The sequence below is a fragment of the Oncorhynchus nerka genome, linkage group LG25 (assembly GCF_034236695.1).
Source record: "Oncorhynchus nerka isolate Pitt River linkage group LG25, Oner_Uvic_2.0, whole genome shotgun sequence".
NCBI classification, from domain to species: domain Eukaryota; kingdom Metazoa; phylum Chordata; class Actinopteri; order Salmoniformes; family Salmonidae; genus Oncorhynchus; species Oncorhynchus nerka.
Window position 1 is genome coordinate 31,281,443 of NC_088420.1, and position 23,054 is coordinate 31,304,496.

The 23,054-nt window shown below is 45.6% G+C and overlaps 1 pseudogene; it reads right to left on the bottom strand.

Moving 5' to 3' along the window:
* Window positions 1–330: 330 nt before the first annotated feature.
* Window positions 331–23,054, bottom strand: part of LOC115109788 (uncharacterized) — a 49,725-nt pseudogene continuing 27,001 nt past the window's right edge.

Consider the following 23,054-nt stretch of genomic DNA (forward strand, 5'->3'; position numbering starts at 1 on the left):
GTCATGTTGCTCTAGTTCCCCTACCAACAGTCATGTTGCTCTAGTTCCCCATACCAACAGTCATGTTGCTCTAGTTCCCCCTACCAACAGTCATGTTGCTCTAGTTCCCCTACCAACAGTCATGTTGCTCTAGTTCCCCTACCAACAGTCATGTTGCTCTAGTTCCCCTACCAACAGTCATGTTGCTCTAGTTCCCCTACCAACAGTCATGTTGCTCTAGTTCCCCCTACCAACAGTCATGTTGCTTTAGTTCCCCCTACCAACAGTCATGTTGCTCTAGTTCCCCCTACCAACAGTCATGCATACCAGCAGTGATGACAGTGCTCTTGATGACACTTCAGAATCAACTTTTTAATAATTATTAACAAGTATAGGTGTGGATTTACGCTCTTTAAAACATTTGTTCATAATTTGTTTATTTTTTACATAATCTGGCGTGCAAGGCGAAGGTAGACATGATAGAAAATAGACTCTTGCCAGGTCAGTCCATGTGTTTCACCATTAAGGGGGGTTCAGTTCTTTGGTCTGATGTTTCTGCCTGCGCTGTGTGCTGCTGTGAGACCGTCTCACCCCTCTTCTCTGCTGTGCTCTTTCCCTCTACCTGACTGGCCCCCACTGGGCTTGGCCCTGGCTTGTCCTCTGTTACCGGCCAGCTGTCCGTCCCCTCACCCTCTCCAGTCCTCTTTTTCCCTGCTTCACCTGCTGTTTGGATGATTAAACAAAGCAGAGATTAGATTTTTAATCACAAAGACAACACAGAACAAGATGGAACCTGCCTTTTTACAGGCAGAAAGATAAACCTAACAAAGTTTGAAAGAAAAGAAAAGCAATTGTTTCTTGATTAGATCAGTATTATTCAAGCAATCATTTCTGTTCCATCCAAAACAAGGTAATTCTAGACTTTAATATCTGGCACTTTATAGCATGCTGTGATGTAGATATTGACTGAGGGCTGCATGAGGGTTGTGGGCATAATGATGAAGCATGGCTTTAATAAATCTTTCACATTAATTGTACCATAGGGGACCTGATATCCAGTCCTCCTCCAGCCCTGTAATTGAAGCTGATATGAGATGTAATAGGATGGTAATGTCTCTCAAGTGCATGTGGTGCTGATGGCCTGGTGGGTGAGTTATTATTATTTTTACAGACAAATAGAGGTGGACAAAGCAGAGGGAGGAGGAGCAAGTTGGCATATGTCCATTAAGCCAAGGTTCATAGGCCCCAAACTAAACATTAGTACATGTGGCACAGTGCCTCAAGAAGTGCATCCATTTTACAACCATACACTCATCTTCAAAATATCTTGACTCAATCTACCTTTCAAACCATATGTTCAGTCAGCAACTGTTCTTATTTGCCTTATTTCCCCTGCCGATGCCTGCACCTTACACCCTGCACCCCTGCCCCCATACTCACCCTCCTCTCCCTCTAGCTGGATCTCACTACAGGTAGGGAGCTCCCCCAGGTTGGTACGTTTCTGGACTGGTGACCTCTGCAAACATGGCAACGCTGCCTTCAGCTCTGATGGGAGGGAGGAGGAGTAAAGATGAACAACCTGCCTCAAATACCTAATGTAACAGGGCATCAATGAACACATTTAGGCTTTTCGATGTATTTGTACACAGTGACGCATATATATGTTTTTAGTGAAGTGCTACCATAGGGGAAGGTGGAAAGGATGATAGACTATTTATTTATTTGGATCCCCATGAGCTTTTTCTGTAGCAGCAGCTACTCTTCCTGGGTTCCACAAAAAACACAGAACATGACAACTAAAAAAACACTGATAGACAAGGAGAGTCACACAAACAAAACAACAAAATATTATACAAACAATATAGCTAAGAAATGAGGTGTGTTTGTTTGTGTGTGTCCCCTCACACTCCCTGCTGTTCCATGAGATGTTGTTTAAATCATTTTTATAAGGTCATTTTGCTGTTTGCTTAAGTCATTTGGGATGGAAGGGAGTTCCATGCCATCATGGCTCTGTATAATACTGTGCCTTGCCGTGAATTATTTTTGGACTTGGGACTGTGACGAGACCCCTGACTTTGTCAATATGACTTGACCGTGATAATTGACCACCCAGTGTTACACCCAGGAGTTTATCTTCCTCAACTTGCTCAATGGTCACCCCCTTTATGCACAACTCCTGTTGATGTTTTATAGAATGCTTTAAACAAAATGAATTTATATGTATTCAACACCAGTTTATTATTTATCACCCATTCTGATACTGACTGCAACTCCTCATTAAGAATTTCAGTGAGCTCACTGACTTACGGTCCTGTAGAGTGGAATCATCTGCATACATAGTCATTATAGCTTTGTGTAAGAACAGTGGCAAATCATTTGTAAAAAAAAAAATAGAGAAATAGAGAAGAGTAACGGCCAAAGGCAACTGCCCAGAGGGACACCGCACTGCACACATCTCATGTTTGAGAAGCTTCCATTGAAGAACAAACATGTGATGTAAAGCCATAGTGGGTTTCTTCAATAACAACTTATGTTCAATAACATCAAAGGCTGCACTGAAATCTAACAATACGGCTCCAACTATCATCTTATTATCCTTCTTTTTTTTTTACCAATCATCAGTCATCTGAGTCAATGAATACAAGTTGAGTGCCCTTCTCTATAGGCATGCTAAAAGTCAGTAGTTAACCTGTTCTCTGAAAAACTATAAAACACTACAAAACAGAGAAAACACTGACATGACTGGGTAACATCATTTCTAGAGCCATATACAGTACAGTATATATACACAGTATAGTCTTTGTATATGGCTTTGATCATCTGCAGTAACCAGTGATATACAGCAGGAGGTGTTATCTCTCTCTCTCTGCTGACGAGCTCACCTTCGGGGTCCAGCTTAGCGGCATGTTCCTGGAGGAGCGAGTCCTCGTAGACGGACACAGCTCTCCGCTGGGGAGAGAGCTTCATGCGGGACTGGGGTTTAGGAAGGCTCTCTAGGGGATGACCAAGACACACAGGAGTTAGATACACAGTTACACACACAGTGACACCAACACACAACTCGCGGTGGATTTAGGCTTGACACTGAAGTCACAGTGACATGTCCAAAAAGACCAGAGCAGGCATACCCAACACATGTTTGGATGCCATCCTCTGCTATAATGTGGACCCAAATAACATCAGGGTGCTACATATTGCTGGTGGACTGTGCAATACACTGTACATTAATGTCATTCAGTCATTCAGCTAGTGCACTCTTGAGTCAAAACCAATACAGTCCGACTTCTGGCAAATGGACTCCCAGGAGTGATATCAGCTCACTTTGATTATGTAAAATAATCTTTCTAATACAGACAAGTGCATTAGGTGCTGCCATGCACAAAATATGTTACAGTATATGAAAACAAAGAGAGATACCAAAGTAATTATTATGCTCTGAGCAGTCACTGTGATTGCATTATTTCATAGTAAGCTTATAATGAAAGACAAAGCATCAGAGAGAGTGGGAGAGACAAAGCATCAGAGAGAGTGGGAGAGACAAAGCATCAGAGAGAGTGGGAGAGACAAAGCATCAGAGAGAGTGGGAGAGACAAAGTGTCAGAGAGAGTGGGAGAGACAAAGCATCAGAGAGAGTGGGAGAGACAAAGCATCAGAGAGAGTGGGAGAGATAAAGCATCGGAGAGACTGGGAGAGACAAAGCATCAGAGAGAGTGGGAGAGACAAAGCATCAGAGAGAGTGGGAGAGACAAAGCATCAGAGAGAGTGGGAGAGACAAAGCATCAGAGAGACTGGGAGAGACAAAGTGTCAGAGAGAATGGGAGAGACAAAGCATCAGAGAGAATGGGAGAGACAAAGCATCAGAGAGAGTGGAGGAGAAAGCATCGGAGAGAATGCGAGAGACAAAGCATCAGAGAGAGTGGGAGAGACAAAGCATCAGAGAGAGTGGGAGAGACAAAGCATCAGAGAGAGTGGGAGAGACAAAGCATCAGAGAGAGTGGGAGAGATAAAGCATCAGAGAGAGTGGGGGAGACAAAGCATCAGAGAGAGTGGGAGAGATAAAGCATCAGAGAGAGTGGGAGAGATAAAGCATCAGAGAGAGTGGGAGAGACAAAGCATCCAGAGAGAGTGGGAGAGATAAAGCATCAGAGAGAGTGGGAGAGACAAAGCATCAGACAGAGTGGGAGAGACAAAGCATCAGAGAGAGTGGGAGAGAGAAAGCATCAGACAGAGTGGTAGAGACAAAGCATCAGAGAGAATGGGAGAGACAAAGCATCAGAGAGAGTGGGAGAGATAAAGCATCAGAGAGAGTGGGAGAGATAAAGCATCAGAGAGAGTGGGAGAGACAAAGCATCAGAAAGAGTGGGAGAGAGAAAGCATCAGAGACAGTGGGAGAGAGAAAGCATCAGACAGAGTGGGAGAGATAAAGCATCAGAGAGAGTGGGAGAGACAAAGCATCAGAGAGAGTGGGAGAAATAAAGCATCAGAGAGAGTGGGAGAGAGAAAGCATCAGACAGAGTGGGAGAGACAAAGCATCAGAGAGAGTGGGAGAGATAAAGCATCAGAGAGAGTGGGAGAGAGAAAGCATCAGACAGAGTGGGAGAGACAAAGCATCAGAGAGAGTGGGAGAGAGAAAGCATCAGACAGAGTGGGAGAGACAAAGCATCAGAGAGAATGGGAGAGACAAAGCATCAGAGAGAGTGGGAGAGACAAAGCATCAGAGAGAGTGGGAGAGATAAAGCATCAGAGAGAGTGGGAGAGATAAAGCATCAGAGAGAGTGGGAGAGACAAAGCATCAGAGAGAGTGGGAGAGATAAAGCATCAGAGAGAATGGGAGAGAAAGCATCAGAGAGAATGGGAGAGACAAAGGGAACAGATACAGAACATAAAACTAGCCTGGTATTTTTCTGCACAGACAGAAAAAACATTATAGTTAGTCAAGTATTTTTTCACAAATGAAAAAGTGTGGTCAGACCTGGAAAGAAGAGAGGTGAGTGATACTGTATGTACAGTGCATTTGGAAATTATTCAGACCCCCTCTTTTTTCTACATTTTGTTATGTTATGCGTTATTCTAAAATCATTTTTTTAAATCCCTCATTAATCTACACACAATACCCCATAATAACAAAGTGAAAACTTATTTACATAAGCATTCAGACCCTTTGCTATGAGACTCAAAATTGAGCTCATGTGCATCCCATGGTTACTCTGTCAGAGTGACCATCAGGTTCTGTGGAGACAAGATAACCTTCCAGAAAGACAACCATCTCTGCAGCACTTCACCAATCAGGCCTTTATGTTAGTGTGGACAGACGGAAGCCCCTTCTCAATAAAAGGCACATGACAGCCCGCTTGGAGTTTGCCAAAAGGCACGCACCTGAAGGACTCTCAGACCATGACAAACAAGATTCTCTGGTCTGATGAAACCAAGATTGAACTCTTTGGCCTGAATGCCAAGCGTCACATCTGGAGGAAACCTGGCACCATCCCTATGGTGAAGCATGGTGGTGGCAGCATAATTCTGTGGGGATGTTTTCAGCAGCAAGGACTGGGAGACTAATCAGGATCGAGGGAAAGATGAAGGGAGCAAAGTACAAAGAGATCCTTGATGAAAACCTGCTCCAGAGTGCTCAGGACTGGGGCAAAGGTTCACTTTCCAACAGGACAACAACCCTAAACACACAGCCAAGACAACGCAGGAATGACTTCGGGACAAGTCTCTGAATGTGTTTGAGTGGCCCAGCGAGACCCCGGACTTGAACCTGATCGAACATCTCTGGAGAGACCTGAAAATAACTGTAGAGCAACACTTCCCACCCACCCTGACAGAGCTTGAGAGGATATGCAGAGAAGAATGGGAGAAACTTCCCAAATACAGGTGTGCCAAGCTTGTACCCAAGAAGACTGAAGGCTGTAATCGCTGCCAAAGGTTTTTTCAACAACGTACTGAGTAAATGGTCTGAATACTTACGTAAATGTGATATCTGTTTTTTTATTTAGAATAAATGTGCAAAAATGTATAACCTGTTTTTGCTCTGTCATTGTGGGCTATTGTGTGTAGATTTATGAGGGGGAAACGATTTAGTAAATTTTAGAATAAGGCTTCAACATAACAAAATGTGGAAAAAGTAAAGGGGTCTGAATACTTTCCAAATGCACTGTATGTATACCTTCTGTGACTGATTGTGCTCTCTCAGTGCGCTCCCTGCTCTCCAGAGAGCTGGGGCCCCTGTGTGGCGATGGGGCAGGGGGAGTCTCCTTGCGGGAGGAAGGACTGGGCGGCTCACTCTGCTGGGTCTGGCTCTGGGAGGGCTCTGGTTCTGCTGGCTGGGTCTGGGTCTCCGTGGCTGTGTTGGGCTTCCAGGGGGCCCCTGGGGATGTCCTAGCGGCAGCAGGGTGCTGCTGGGGGGCTGGGAGAGTGGGTTTGGCTGCCACTGTGGGTTTAGGAGGGAGGGGGCCGATGGGACGTTCTGGGAGGAGGGGCTTGTCTGTTCTGAGAGCCTCCACGCCTGCTCTGATTGGCCGCCTGGTGTCTGAGGGGAGAAGGGAGGTTGCACTGAAGTCATTACTTCAACATTATATTTACATAAAGGCTTGGAGCAGGGGTGGGAAAAGTTTTGGGCTCGAGGGCCACATCGGGATTTTGAAATTCAACGGAGGGACGCATTTTTTGGGGGACAATTGTTTGTTAAAATCAATTTGCGGGGGCCTCCCAAGTGACACAGCGGTCTAAGGCTTGAGTGCTTGAGGTGCCACTACAGACTCGGGTTCGATCCCAGGCTGTGTCACAGCTGGCCGTGACTGAGAGACTTATGAGGTGGCACACAATTGGCCCAGCGTCGTCCGGGTTAGGAAGGGGTTTGGCAGGCCGAGATTTACTTGTCCCATCGCGCTCTAGCGACTCCTGTGGCAGGCCGGGCGCATGCACTTTGACACGGTCGCCAGGTGCACGTTGTTTCCTCCGACACATTGGTGCGGCTGGCTTCCGGATGGGAATTATGTCAAGAAGCAGTGGGAATTATGTCAAGAAGCAGTGCGGCTTGGCTGGGTCGTGTTTCTCGACCTTCGCCTGAGTCCGTACGGGAGTTGTAGTGATGGGACAAGACTGTAACTACCAATAGGATACCATGAAATTGGGGACAAAAAAGGAATAAAAGAAAATACAAATAAAACATTTATTTGTATTTTATTTATTTTTTGTCTCACGGGCCGGATTGAAGGCCTCGGCCTGGGATATGGCCCAACGGGCTGTACTTTGTCCCCCCCCTGGCTTGGAGTATAGATGGATATATTACATGGACATCCATTCACCAGCTTTAAGTGTCAGAATTACCTGACGCTGATGTGGACATAGTGCGAGGCTTCATGGACGTGGGTGGTGGTTCAGGTTTTTTGTCAAGAATTGCACCTGAGAAAGAGTAGAGGATTACAGCAAAATGGGAGGTTCACCTACACATATTATGAGCCCCTCCATACTTGAAACAGTCTGACACACAAAATAAACAAGAAATCCACACAAAAAACAGCAAAGGGAGCTTTCACTGTTATCTATAGAGCACAAGCCATTGGCTGATAGTGCTGCGTTCCCCTCTGAGTGAATGTGTGAACTGATCCCTGACCTCCAGCACTGAGTGACAAAGGGCAGTAATGACTCCCAGGCTAGCCGGTCTGCGTTGCTTGGACTTCCCATGAACGTCTCTGGCCTCCTCTAACCTCAGGGTCAACGCCAGTCACCACCCAGCTAGCACATAACGTTCTGAGAACCCTACGGTTATTTTGCATACAACCTTCCCACAACATTCTGGAAATGGTGCAGGATAGTTGCTTGGCTTTGGAACATTCTCATCACAGATAAGGAACTTGACAAAATAATGTTATTTTCTTGGTATTTAATTGGTTTAACAGAACGTTTCCTAAAAGTATCAAACATTTTTGGTAATGTTCTAGGAATGTTCTCCAACTGGTTTGACATTGGGAATGTTTTCAAATAGTTCAGAGAACATTTAGAAACAACCCACTGGGCACAAACTGGTTGAATCAATGTTGATTCCATGTCATTTCAATTAAATATGTTGAACCAACGTGGAATAGATGTTGAATTGATGTCTGAGCCCATTGTGAACATTCTTCTTTGGGAATTTCAGTACTTCAGCATAACGTTTCCTCATGGTTCTATTTAAAGTCATGTTCTTCGAACATTAAGAAAACTTTCCAGAAAAACCACAAGAAAACATTAGTAACGTTCAAAGAACGTTATAAGCATGCTATTGAAAAACATATACATTCCGTTCTCAGCGTCAACAAAACTCTCTCTATCCTTTATCTTTTTAAGTGTGTTCAGGTGTATCGGCTGTGCCCACTAATTGGCCACACTTGACCTTAATGAGTGCTTGTTTCCTTTGAAATTGGGTCTGTTTGAATAGACTAAACTGAACGAGTTAAAACATGGCACACAAGCTCCATCCTGGTGGTGCTTGTGGACTAATTCCATGGATAGAAAACAGAAGATCATAGGTTCATCTCACTGATGCTGTGTCACAATAAAATAAAATAAATGTTAATGTCTAAGCAAGTTCATTTCCATGTCTCCTATCTGTGCATGGAGTTCTAAACAGTTAATCTCAGCTAGCAGTGTTATTAAATGTCTTATTGAAACATTCAGTAAAAGTTTTTAAAGTTATTCAAAAACCTCAAAATAACCGTTAATAAAACCTCACAGGAAAACTTTCAGGGAACCATAGTAAAACATTCTGAGAACCTCCCTGCAATCTAAAAAATATACATTCCCAGAACAAGTGAAATTTTCAGTTCCGTTCTCAGAACGTTTAAAAAAACATTCTGTTTTACCAGTCAGGAAATGTATGGCTTCGTTACGAGAACCAATAGGAAACCAAAAACGTACATTCCCACAACTTCCAAGGAACCAAATGTGCTAGCTGAACACTTTATTTATTTATACATGCAAGATTGATTTCTCTGAAGGCCTTTACCTCACTGGGCTTCATACTGGCCTTTACCAGAAATAAGCACAGTTTCTACATTTCTATCAAATTGATCTAGATTCCTTCTTCTTTTCAAGGGGTACACAAGAGGCCAACAACAGCCGTTTACATTTGACAAGCATCTACCGTCAAATCGCATCCCTCGTGCTACAGCAACACTTTTACTTGACAGTCTACAATTCTACAGTTCTAAGAGGAGGTATCTACATGTAACACAACCACCCGACTCTAAGTTGACAAAGACTACACATCTACAGCAAACCTGAGATGCTGTCAAGCTCCCGTCGGCAGCAGGGGATTTGTACATACAGTGTGATGAGTCACACAAGGAGTCCCAGACACACAGCTGAGGAGGTGTGCGGAGTAGCTTACCTTCGGAGTTGGTTTTCCTCAGCTCCTCTTCTTTGTTCTAAAGGAAGATATAAGAGAATGTTATTCATGCGTTATCCTCCCATGTGCTCCTAGCTGGACTAATAAGGCACGCTGCAGTGGATAAGCTGCAATATCACAGTCTCAGGATTAGGTACTATACTGAGATATTCACTGTCATGGCACATTACATGAATGTCACAAAGGTGCTGTAATACCATAAATAGAGGAAATAGGGAGGAAGAGAACAGAAAGGGTGGTCCACAACCATCAATATCACACACAAACACACACCTGGCTGTTTTTTGTGTCTGCAGGAGGTGTCTTGGCCACCCCCATGCGGTGGAGCATGACGTGGAGGCGCTGTTCAAAGCTGGATGTGCATTCAGATGCGTGTTTCTGAAAGTGGATGACCAAAAGCATTTTTAGAAATGATGTGCATTTTCTTTAGAACTCACTCCATGTGTTTTCTGATCACTAGTGCAGAGTGGTACCTACCTTTCCGTGTGCGGCAGCGCCATCCTCCAGGCCTGTCAGCAGGATGAGGGACTGGGACTTGCCCTCCCTGAGCGAGCGCCGTGTGGCCTTCAGCCTCCTCTCTCCATCTGGGGTCTTGCTCTTTTCCAGGGTCCGGCTCTTCTCCCTCTCCGCCAGGAACCCGCCGACAGGGCTGATGATGGGGCTTGGGGTCAGAGCGCTGGGGGACACAGATGACACCTCCTCCTGGACGGGGGCACTGGTGGGCAGGGTTGTGGGGATGCTGGGGACATCAGAGGGTGCGGTGGGGGCCATGGTGTTGTCCTCTGCTGCTCTTACTGTTTTGGTGGCATCAGAATCATTAACACCGGTCGCCTTAGCACCACTCTCTTCTTCTAACTTCCCCTTCTCTCTCTCCCGCTCTTTCTCTCTCTCCCGCTCTTTCTCTCTCTCCCTCTCTTTTGCCTCCCTGAGCGGCCTGATTAGATCTGCGATGGAGGTCTTTTTGACCTTGCCCTCCGGCCCACCCTCACCCTTTGCCCCCCGGCCAGCACGGACTTTCTTGAAGGCGAAGAAGTCCCCAAACTTCTTCTTGATGTTTTTGGAGGGGGCAGTGGAAGGGGTGGTGGTTGTGGTAGTAGTGTTGGAGGTTGTTATGATGGAGGAGGAGGAAGAGGAGGTGATAGAGGTGGTAGAGGAGGGTGGGGCCAGGGCAGACGTGCTGGGAGGGGCAGGGGTGGTGGAGGTCGACGCTGTGGGTTGTGCTTTGTAATGGACCTCCTCCCTCTGCGCTTTTCTGCAAGTGAGGTGAGGCACAAAACAGCAACAACACTACTGAGTCTCCATTCAGTGGTGGTGCTTGTTCAGTGTTCATACTCTATCTAGTGCTGGGATCAGTGGGATGCTGTGTATTTGGGATACAGTGTTTTTAACCACAGTAGACAAACATTAGTCTAATACATTCTGTTATCTTTCTGTTGCTACAGTATGTATGCATGGTGTGTGTAGCGATGTTTGTCTACACGGGAGTGTGTGAACATGCATGTGCAGAGGGTGTAGGTGTAGAAAGCTAGTATGAGTGGGTTTGTTTAGTGTGGATGCATGCAGTATATCTGTTCTGTACGTGTCAGTATGCAAAGGTGTATTCTGTTGGAGGTATACGGATACTTACAGCGGGTCATCAGGGATGATCTTCTTAGTGAAGAACTCCTCTACTCCCTCATCCACCCTGCCCATGGTCTCATTGGCTTCATTCTCTTCACGCTCAGCTGCTTGCTCCTGCACACACACACACACGTGTACAAAAACACAAACAAAAGATAATTGCGACTCAGTATATGCAAAAGTGAAGGCACTGTGGTTCATCTGCCACTGTCAAATCCCCCTGTAGCGTTGTCAAAAAATAAATGTTTGCTTATTGGCCAAGCCAGCATCGCATAACCAATAAGATAAGTGGCTTGAAGAATGCTTATGGTAAAACCATTGTGTGACTGATCAGTGTAGGCTGAGTACACTCTCACACTCACCGTACACATAGTGATTCATATGTTTGACAACAGATATGCAATAGATAAAAATATATGTTTATGAACAAACACAGACAAATACACCCACGCAATCACACACACAATAGATCATCCTCTCTATTCTATAGAACACTGTGTGGCTGTGGCAGAAGCAGTGTGTGCAGGCACATCTGTGCTTCAGGTACCTGGAGAGAACACAACCCCTCAGCCCTGATCCCCCACCATGTGACTGGACCTCTAAGACACACCCTTTCTCCACCATGTGACTGGACCTCTTAGACACACCCTTTCCCCACCATGTGACTGGACCTCTTAGACACACCCTTTCCCCACCATGTGACTGGACCTCTTAGACACACCCTTTCCCCACCATGTGACTGGACCTCTTAGACACACCCTTTCCCCACCATGTGACTGGACCTCTTAGACACACCCTTTCCCCACCATGTGACTGGACCTCTTAGACTGTCAACAAACAGATTACCGACCATTTCGAATCTCACCATACCTTCTCTGCTATGCAATCTGGTTTCAGAGCTGGTCATGGGTGCACCTCAGCCACGCTCAAGGTCCTAAACGATATCTTAACCGCCATCGATAAGAAACATTACTGTGCAGCCGTATTCATTGATCTGGCCAAGGCTTTCGACTCTGTCAATCACCACATTCTCATCGGCAGACTCGACAGCCTTGGTTTCTCAAATGATTGCCTCGCCTGGTTCACCAACTACTTCTCTGATAGAGTTCAGTGTGTCAAATCGGAGGGTCTGCTGTCCGGACCTCTGGCAGTCTCTATGGGGGTGCCACAGGATTCAATTCTTGGACCAACTCTCTTCTCTGTATACATCAATGAGGTCGCTCTTGCTGCTGGTGAGTCTCTGATCCATCTCTACGCAGACGACACCATTCTGTATACTTCTGGCCCTTCTTTGGACACTGTGTTAACAACCCTCCAGGCAAGCTTCAATGCCACACAACTCTCCTTCTGTGGCCTCCAATTGCTCTTAAATACAAGTAAAACTAAATGCATGCTCTTCAACCGATCGCTACCTGCACCTACCCGCCTGTCCAACATCACTACTCTGGATGGCTCTGACTTAGAATACGTGGACAACTACAAATACTTAGGTGTCTGGTTAGACTGTAAACTCTCCTTCCAGACCCATATCAAACATCTCCAATCCAAAGTTAAATCTAGAATTGGCTTCCTATTTCGCAAAAAAGCATCCTTCACTCATGCTGCCAAACATACCCTTGTAAAACTGACCATCCTACCAATCCTTGACTTTGGCGATGTCATTTACAAAATAGCCTCCAATACCCTACTCAACAAATTGGATGCAGTCTATCACAGTGCAATCCGTTTTGTCACCAAAGCCCCATATACTACCCACCATTGCGACCTGTACGCTCTCGTTGGCTGGCCCTCGCTTCATACTCGTCGCCAAACCCACTGGCTCCATGTCATCTACAAGACCCTGCTAGGTAAAGTCCCCCCTTATCTCAGCTCGCTGGTCACCATAGCATCTCCCACCTGTAGTACTCGCTCCAGCAGGTATATCTCTCTAGTCACCCCCAAAACCAATTCTTTCTTTGGCCGCCTCTCCTTCCAGTTCTCTGCTGCCAATGACTGGAACGAACTACAAAAATCTCTGAAACTGGAAACACTTATCTCCCTCACTAGCTTTAAGCACCAACTGTCAGAGCAGCTCACAGATTACTGCACCTGTACATAGCCCACCTATAATTTAGCCCAAACAACTACCTCTTTCCCAACTGTATTTAATTTATTTATTTATTTTGCTCCTTTGCACCCCATTATTTTTATTTCTACTTTGCACATTCTTCCATTGCAAAACTACCATTCCAGTGTTTTACTTGCTATATTGTATTTACTTTGCCACCATGGCCTTTTTTGCCTTTACCTCCCTTCTCACCTCATTTGCTCACATTGTATATAGACTTGTTTATACTGTATTATTGACTGTATGTTTGTTTCACTCCATGTGTAACTCTGTGTCGTTGTATCTGTCGAACTGCTTTGCTTTATCTTGGCCAGGTCGCAATTGTAAATGAGAACTTGTTCTCAACTTGCCTACCTGGTTAAAAAAAGGTGAAATAAAAAAATAAAGAAATTAGACACACCCTTTCCCCACCACCACTTTCTCCTCTCGCTCTGTTCCAGTCTGAAGAGTAGCTGTTTAGTTTGGATCAAAATATGATCATTTAAAATTCTGAATTATTCACTGTTATTAAGCAGGCTGGTGGGAAGAGCAGTTCACACTAACTCTTTTCCTGGCTGTCTGTCACTTACTCAGATACAAACAGGCAGTCCACAACATTTTGACCTGTAGTATTGGCTGACAATTTTCAACAGTGGGAAGAGACAGAGTGAAGGCAAGGACTGTTTTCTCAGTGTCTCACACACACACACACACACACACACACACACACACACACACACACACACACACACACACACACACACACACACACACACACACACACACACACACACACACACACACACACACACACACACACACACACACACACACACACACACACACGGTAGGCTAGTGTTTGAGACGTTGTTCTGTATTTAACCAGTCTGTGAGTGTAGCTGCTGCTGAACAGACTGTGGGAGAGGAGTCTAAGGCGCGGTGGTTACAGTGAGCAGGAGAACCTACACCCTGCAGAACAGAGCTATAGCAACCGTATACAAATGGAGCTCCATGCTGCATGACAAACGGATTATAAATCATTTAGCACTTCTCAGCCAATCAGAGAGCACCGATCCCCATCACTCCACTCCATCTTCAGGAAGAGAAAAAGACGTGCCATAAGACACAAGGATGGTGTTTCCACTGATGACTAACAACACACACTAACCCTATCATACATATACCCTGTCTATACATCTAGTACAGCAACACTTTTTTACTGATAGACTGGTAGGTAGAAGGGGGGTGTCTATTGGTTTCTCCCTAATGAAGAAGGGGGCAGGACTTTAGGTGGACTTTTCGCAACTACAGTTCATGTCTATGTAGGTATAGGGCTCTGGTCATCCAATAATGTCTCGCACTAATTCTATAATTAAGCAATAAGGTCAGAGGGGGTGTGGTATATGGCCAGCCCTTAGCTGCGTCGTGCATTGGCCATATATCACAAATCCCTGAGGTGCCTTATTGCTATTATAAACTGGTTACCAATGTAATTAGAGCAGTAAAAATACATGTTTTGTTATACCTGTGGTATGTGGTCTGATATACCATGGCTGTCAGCCAATCAGCATTCAGGGCTCAAAACACCCAGTTAATAATAGTCAATTAACCGTATAAAAAGGAGAGCAGAAAATGGAAGACAAATCTCTGACATATGGTCTGACATGTCCTGTCTGATAAAATGAGGTCTTGGATTTCAAAGAATCATCTCCCACACATTCCCAGGGAATCATTCAGTAGGAGTTCCCACCATTTGCAGAATTCAACTGCCAGGCTCTGTCCAATTCCTCATATACCACTAGACTGGCTGTGTTTTGGCTTTAACATAGCACTGAGTGATGGCAAGCGAATGGTTTATGACAAACCTCAATGACTCTTTATTTATATAGCTTCCAGTTTATTTCCAGATCGTCAGCACCTCTACACTAAATCATTTTATCTGGGTGTGCTCCAGCTCCAGCTTTTTATTAAACCTCAGATGACGACATCAGTTAGTAGCCTCTGCAACATGGAGGCAAGATGTTTTAGGGGGAGGTAGCTATGCCGTTATAAAAAATCTAATGCAGATGACCTTACATTTCTCTACAGATGTAATAAAATCAAATGCTACGGACCCAGCAGAATGTGCAGTGCCACCATCACCAATCACAGTGAGTGTTACAGCAGTGTGACAGTAGACCCTGTAGACCCTTCCTTCTCCACCGTCAACACAGCCAGCAGCCCTCCAACAACCGCCCCATATTTCACCAGGCCAACTACCTACATTATCACACATTAGAAACATTCACATAGCATAAACCTGCTTGCGATACACATGCAAAAAATAAAATAAAAGCAAACACAAAAAAATAAAGAATTCTGCCTCATAACACACTTCTTCCATTCCATAGATGGGTAAAGTGGTTCTTTCTGCCTCATCCTGCCGAAGCTATCTCTGTGGAGTCGTCCTCTCTGATCAGAGCTGGTCGCCCGTCCTGCCTGAATGTACACTGACCCCAGAGACCCAGATAAAAACACAGGGTTTAACACACTAACAATTACTATACAGGAGCACAGGTAACCATGGACAACAGCAATGGATATGCTGTTTCAATTGCGTTACAGACACACAGGTAACCAGGGACAAGAGCACAGGAAATATAGAAATACACAATTGGGGGCACCTTGAATACAGTCTATATAACAATGTGGTGGCACTGTGTGCCAGTAAATACAACACAGTGGGTACAGACACCTGGTTAATGTGGTATTAACCCAATTCTACAGTGTTACCTGCAATAACAAGAATGAATCACGCTACAACACCAGTGTAGCACCACTAATGACAACGGCAGGAGGCAAACAGACACGCACACAGACAGACACATATAATGTTACAAAGAACACCTTATATCAGCCATTTATATTGAACTAGTTCTGCTTATAAGATGGCTGCAGCATTGTTTTTCACACATAACAGAGAGATAGCTGTCTGATCAGTTGGCAGAACAGACAGTGTCAGGGGAAAACACATACACACCCACACACACACACACACACACACACACACCACTAGACTGCCACCAATCAGCACGGAGCACCCGCTGCTACTTGTGGGACATTTTAATCAAACACGACAATGAATACATACATTCAAACACAGACACATGACCAGTTCCCATTGACAATCCTAAACAATATTCCACCGTAAAAGAGTGATTGTCCTAAAGGCATTGACGGGTGAGTGATCATGGAGGGGGGAGGGGCGGAGAGCCGGTGAGCCCACCTTGATGTAAAAACATGAATAATAAAAATGATACGGCAGTCACACAGAGCAGAACAGAGCCGTCCAGAATCAGCATGGAAAGACATTGCCCTGTTCTGACAGCTCCCACCCCAACTACTGAGAACCACAGGGACCATCGTTAATGCAGGGGAAAATATGGAAGAAACGCACAGAAATGGCTCCTCAACAAATTAACAGCTAAAGCAGCAGCACTGACAAGACGGTGAAATAGAATCAGATAGACAGAGAGAGGGAAAGAGGCTGGAGATGGAGATGAGAGAGAATGTCTAGCGCTGCAAGCCACTGACACTGCCTCTGCTGCTGTGGCTGCAATAACCTGAGAACCACCATCAGAACACTGCTTCCCTCCCCTATTCCCTCTCCCTCGCTTTCTCTCGCTCTACCTCCAACATTCTCTCTGCTCTACCTCCAACATTCTCTCGCTCTACCTCCAACATTCTCTCTGCTCTACCTCCAACATTCTCTCTGCTCTACCTCCAACATTCTCTCCGCTCTAACTCCAACATTCTCTCGCTCTACCTCCAACATTCTCTCTGCTCTACCTCCAACATTCTCTCTGCTCTACCTCCAACATTCTCTCTGCTCTACCTCCAACATTCTCTCGCTCTACCTCCAACATTCTCTCTGCTCTACCTCCAACATTCTCTCTGCTCTACCTCCAACATTCTCTCGCTCTACCTCCAACATTCTCTCTGCTCTACCTCCAACATTCTCTCTGCTCTACCTCCAACATTCTCTCTGCTCTACCTCCAACATTCTCTCGCTCTACCTCCAACATTCTCTCTGCTCTGCTCTGATTTTTTTCTCCCCTCATCTCTCTATTTCTCTCCATCCCTTCTCATCTATTCCTCTCTCAGAAAGCAGCTATGTTGCTACAATTATCCTCTCCCTGCATCCCCCCCTCTCTTCCTCTCACTGTGCCTCCCTCCCTTTCTTCCCTCCATCCCCATCCTCCTTGGTCTGTGATCGTCGTGTTGCCTCTTACCTGGGGCTTGCTGGGCGGCTTGCTGTTCCGGCGGTTGGGTCTGGGCCTGGAGCGGGTGTAGTGCCTCAGTGTGTGGCCTTCGATGGGCAGGTCCATAGGGGGCTGAGGAGGTGCAGGCTCAGGGCGCCGGGGATCACTGTCGCTAAGAGCCGCGGCAGCAGCAAGAGCAGCGGCAGCATCCGCCTCCCTCCCTGTGTGGGAGGGGCCTTCAGGTTTCAGCTGGCCTGCCACTGTGACTGACAATAACGTTGTCGACGACAACGCCCACCCACCCGCCCCCTCCTCCCCCTGAGACCTCCCCTCCTACTTCCTGCTGATAATAAATGCTCTCTCTCGCCTGCTGCTCCGTGTCTACATCCAGGAGACCTGCAGAGAGAGACAGAGAGAGGGAATGGTACCAACCTACACAGGCCCCGGGTGTGTGATAGAATGCATGGAAAAACAGGACAACTAGCTATAATGTGGCGTTATCACACTAAGAAGGGATGTGAGATAGAATGGGAGAGAGAGAAGGATGGTGGGTGAGAGAGCGTTGATGAAGAAAGGGAGAGGAAAAGAGGACAAAGAAAAAAAGCAGAGAGCAAAGCGACAGAAAATATGGATGGAAGAGGAATCAGATGGATGCCTTTAACACCGAATCTAAACAATGGAAGAGAGAGGGAGGGAGCAAGAAAGAGACGGAGAGAGAGGGAGCAAGAGAGAGCAAAATAAAAATACAAGGAGAGAGATGGTAGTGAAAGAGAGCGCAGGTAGCGTCAAAACAGGGAGAGAGAGCCAACGGAGGGGGAGGGGTTGTGTAATGATTGTACACAACCCCTCCATCCCCGTCCCCCCAGTGAGACTCAGTGGTCTGAAAGTAACCCGGCCATGCTCCAGTTAGCCACAGCCCTTTTTATTGGACAGGCAGAGCACCGCACTGCTGATTATCTTATGTTGGGGGTAGAGTAGTAACCCCCCCCACACACACACACACACACCCCTCCCCTTCAATGGAGTCCTTTAACCTTCAGCACCATGACACAGCATTGTCACAAGGAGGGGAACTCCTAACACACACTGAGGGACAGCACCTCTAGAGTCCCAGACTGCATCAATGACACACAAACACATACAAACACAAAAACATATGCACAGTAAAACATAAGTGCCTTTTTTGAACATGTTTTTCAGCAGACAAGGGGTTAAAAAGTTTAGCGTAATTTTTTTCATGTAGCACACTGACACAAATTTTGACTGATTCTAAATCGGATTTAAAATGCACTTATGAGGACATTGCACTAGGGGGATTTGAGCAGAGCAATCCAGAACCATATGGCTCTAGACAATATCTCCCTCTTTGTTGTGACTGCTCCATTATTTTCATATTACTGCCCTTCTGACCCTCTTTTGATAGAGCTCACTCCTAACTGGATAATGCAACGGTTCAGACACGACCTCTGACCTTTCAACTGTGAACTCTGGGTGAAACCTTTTTCTAAGCTAATCACAGTGGCAGAAGATTGTAGCTACTGACATCACAGGTCGAGGCAATTTTTATGGAGCAGGCTGCAGCCAATCATCAAACCTACAATGTCAATCTTCCTAGTTTCATCCCAGATTCCCAGCTTTCCAACTAAATAGTCTGTTACAATAAATCTTAATTATACTTATGACAAGCCTGGTTCTTACTTTTCACTGAGGTTGCTTGACGGATAGCTGTTCCTCCAAATGACATGAGCATACTGTGGAGGAGAATAAGAGAATAGGAGAAACAAGAACTAATGCAGGTCATGTAGGTACTGTGTAGACTGGTAGAATGGTTCGGCATATACAGTATAGTATGGTGGGATATGTGTGTTTTATATTAGTCAGAACTTTTACATCATCCAGTGGGCAGTCATGGTCTACTACTTTTAGCTGAGGGAGCTGGGCACAGATTCACAAAACCTATTTAAAACGTTTTAAAAAATAAAAATTAACGGCCATTTCTTCTGGTCTGCTCCCTCATATGACGGTTCTGAGGTGGGGGAGGGTGGTGATCAGTCATACTAATCAAACACACAAACACACACAACTCACACAAAAAACAAACTCTCACCAATTGCCGCTGAGCCACAAACAAGTCCTGCAGAACCTCATCAATGATACTTTCCACCAAGGAGACACTAACTGACAGTTTGAGTTCACTGAAAGAGGAGTGAAAAGCAGAAATAAATAAGGGAGGGGAGAAGTAAACCATTAGCAACTACAGTAAGCTTTATGAGATATGTGGGAGGCCCCTAGGTGGGGAAAATGAACAGTATTGAGTATGACATGATTGTGACACAAAACAACAAAGATCGTGTATGATGTAACCGTTTGTGTTCTACATAAGCTGTGTTTTTGTGTCAGGGTGGATGTGTGTATATTCAGCTTGAGCTCTCCTGTGTGCTGTATGAGGGTGTCCCGGATGAAGAGGTCTGTCTGTCTGGACATCTTAGCCACATAGTCAGCCAGCTTGACCTGTGTGTGATCCTGGGACAGAGAGTCTGGGCTGCCTGTAGCAAGGCCTGAGCCAGCTTCTGGAACACACAGGGCATATAGATAAAATGGCGCCCGAAGAGGATGGCAGACGCCCATAATCAATTTAGCAATTTCATTCGTTTTTTTTATTTTTTAACGTTGTTTGTAAAAAAATTTTTTACTTTATTTGTACATAATGTTATGACCGAAAATAACTTCTGGACATTAGAACTGGGATTACTTACCATGAACTGGAAAAAGCTTTTTCCTTTAACGAGTCCGACGAGATAGATATACTGCTCTTCCGGGAACAGGACCAGACCCACGTCATTTGGGTGAAGAAAAGACGGAAGAAAAGAGGACGCAGATCGGGCTGCCTTTTGAGAATCCGTAGGTGAGCGAGGAAACTCCCATTGCCATCAATTCTACTTGCTAACATGCAATCATTGGAAAATAAAATGGATGTCCTACGATTACTATTATCCTACCAACTGGACATTAAGAACTGAAATATCCTATGTTTCACCGAGTCGTGGCTGAACGACACGGATAATATAGAGCTGGAGGGATTTTTATTGCACCGGCAGAACAGAGAAGCTACGTCTGGTAAGATGAGGGGTGGGGGTGTGTGTCTTTTTGTCAATAACAGCTGATGCGCGATGTCTAATATTAAAGAAGTCTCGAGGTATTGCTCGCCTGAGGAAGAGTACCTTATGATAAGCTGTAGACCACACTATCTACCAAGAGAGTTCTCATCTATATTATTCGTAGCTGTCTATTTACCACCACAGACCGATGCTGGCACTAAGACCACACTCAACCAACTCTATAAAGGCCATAAGCAAAGAAGAACGGAAGAAAATGCTCATCCAAAAGCAGTGCTTCTATTGTCCGGGGACATGCAGGCAAACTTAAATCAGTTTTAAGTTGAAATTTTTACCAACATGTGCAACCAGAGGAATAACAATTCTAGACGACTGTTACGTTCCCCAGTTTCTGTGTTATGAGTTTGTGGATATGTATGTGTGTATTTCAGGAAATGGCTTCCTGGATTCCCCCAAGCAGCTGATTGGTCGGCCCCATTGTAGATTGGAGCTCTGATCCCGCCCTCTCGTTAGGGGATACAGCTGTCTGCAATTACTGCGACAGCTTTAAAAGTCAGTGTTCCTTTGTTAGAAGAGAGGGCTTCTTGGATGTCCTGTGTTGGTTGTTGCTCAGAGACAGTTTTGTTGAACGTATTTTGTAGCTGCTACTTCTGAGGTATGTGTGTGCCAATGGGACTCAGTGTTTTTAATTAGTGAAATTGTTCACTTTAAGTTTGTATTATTCTGTGTCATTTGTTCCCAGGGGGAAGGGGAAGGCACCTTGGGAGTGCTTAGGCAAGAGGCCTGCGGGCATACATATCCCCGTAGTATGTACTCCGTCTATGCACACTAGGTAAGACCTGGGCGGACCAACCCCTGTATTTTGGTTAGCGCGCCAGGTGGCGTTAAGGTTAGGTAAGTAGTGGGTAGGCAGGTAAGGTAGGAGAGGGGACTCTAACTTTTACTTTCTTTGCTTTGGTTCTGTCCAGACCCTTTTCCCCACATTACTGGGAATTTATTCCCTTAACATGGTAAAAGGTCATATTCTCTGACTCTGTCATCCTTACTCGCACCTACAATCACATACCTCTTTCACTCTATGGGGAGTTGAGTGTAGCAGGGTGTTGTGTTCCCTCCTCCAAGAGGAATGCGTAACAACTACCTTTACTCCACACACAGAGATGCATACAAAGTTCTCCCCCGCCCTCCATTTGGAATATCCGACCATAAATCAATCCTCCTGATTCCTGCTGACAAGCAACAACTAAAGCAGGAAGCACCAGTGACTCCCTCAATATGGAAGTGGTCAGATGACGCGGATGCTACACTACAGGACTGTTTTGCCAGCACAGACCGGAATATGTTCCGGGATTCATCCAATGGCATTGAGTACAACACCTCAGTCATCGGCTTCATCAATAAGTGATTTGATGAGGTCGTCCCCACCGTGACTGTACGTACATATCCCGACCAGAAGCCATGGATTACAGGCAACATCCGCATCGAGCTAAAGGCTAGAGCTGACGCTTTCAAGGACGCCTATAAGAAAACCCGCTATGCCCGCAGACGAACCATCAAACATGCAAAGTGTCAATACAGGATTAAGATTGAATCCTACTACACCAGCTCTGATGCTCGTCAGATGTGGCAGTGCTTGAAAACTATTACGGACCACAAAGGGAAACCCAGACGTGCGCTGCCCAGTGACGTGAGCCTACCAGACAAGCTAAATGTCTTTTATGCTCGCTTCGAGGCAAGCAACACTGAAGCCTACAGGAGAGCACCAGCTGTTCTGGATGACTGTGTAATATGACTGAGACGATGTGAGCAAGACCTTTTAAACAGGTCAACATTCACAAAGCCGCAGGGCCATATGGATTACCAGGACGTGTACTAAAAGCATGCGCGGACCAACTGGCAAGTCTCTTCACTGACATTTTCAACCTCTCCCTGACTGAGTCTGTAATACCTACATGTTTCAAGCAGACCCCCATAGTCCCTGTGCCCAAGGAAGCGAAGGCAACCTGCCTAAATGATTACCTCCCCGTAGCACTCACATCGGTAGCCATTAAGTGCTTTGAAAGACTGGTCATGGCTCACATCAACAGCATCCTATATCCACTCCAATTCGCATACTGCCCCAACAAATCCACAGATGATGCAATCTCAATCGCACTCCACACTGCCCTTTCCCACCTGGACAAAAGGAACACCTATGTGAAAATGCTGTTCATTGACTACAGCTCAGCATTCAACACCATACTGCCCTCAAAGCTCATCACTAAGCTAAGGACCCTGGTACTAAACACCTCCCTCTGCACCTGGATCTTGGACTTCCTGACGGGCCGCCCCCAGGTGGTAAGGGTAGGCAACAGACGTCTGCCATGCTGATCCTCAACACTGGAGCCCTCAGGGGTGTGTAATTAGTCCCCTCCTGTACTCCCTGTTCACCTACGACTGCATGGCCAAACACAACTCCAACACCATCATTAAGTTTGCTGACGACACAACAGTGATAGGCCTGATCACCGACAACGATGAGGCAGCCTATAGGGAGGAGGTCAGAGAACTGGCATCTGCATCTGACCATAAGGCACTACAGAGGGTAGTGCGTATGGCCCAGTACATTACTGGGGTCAAGC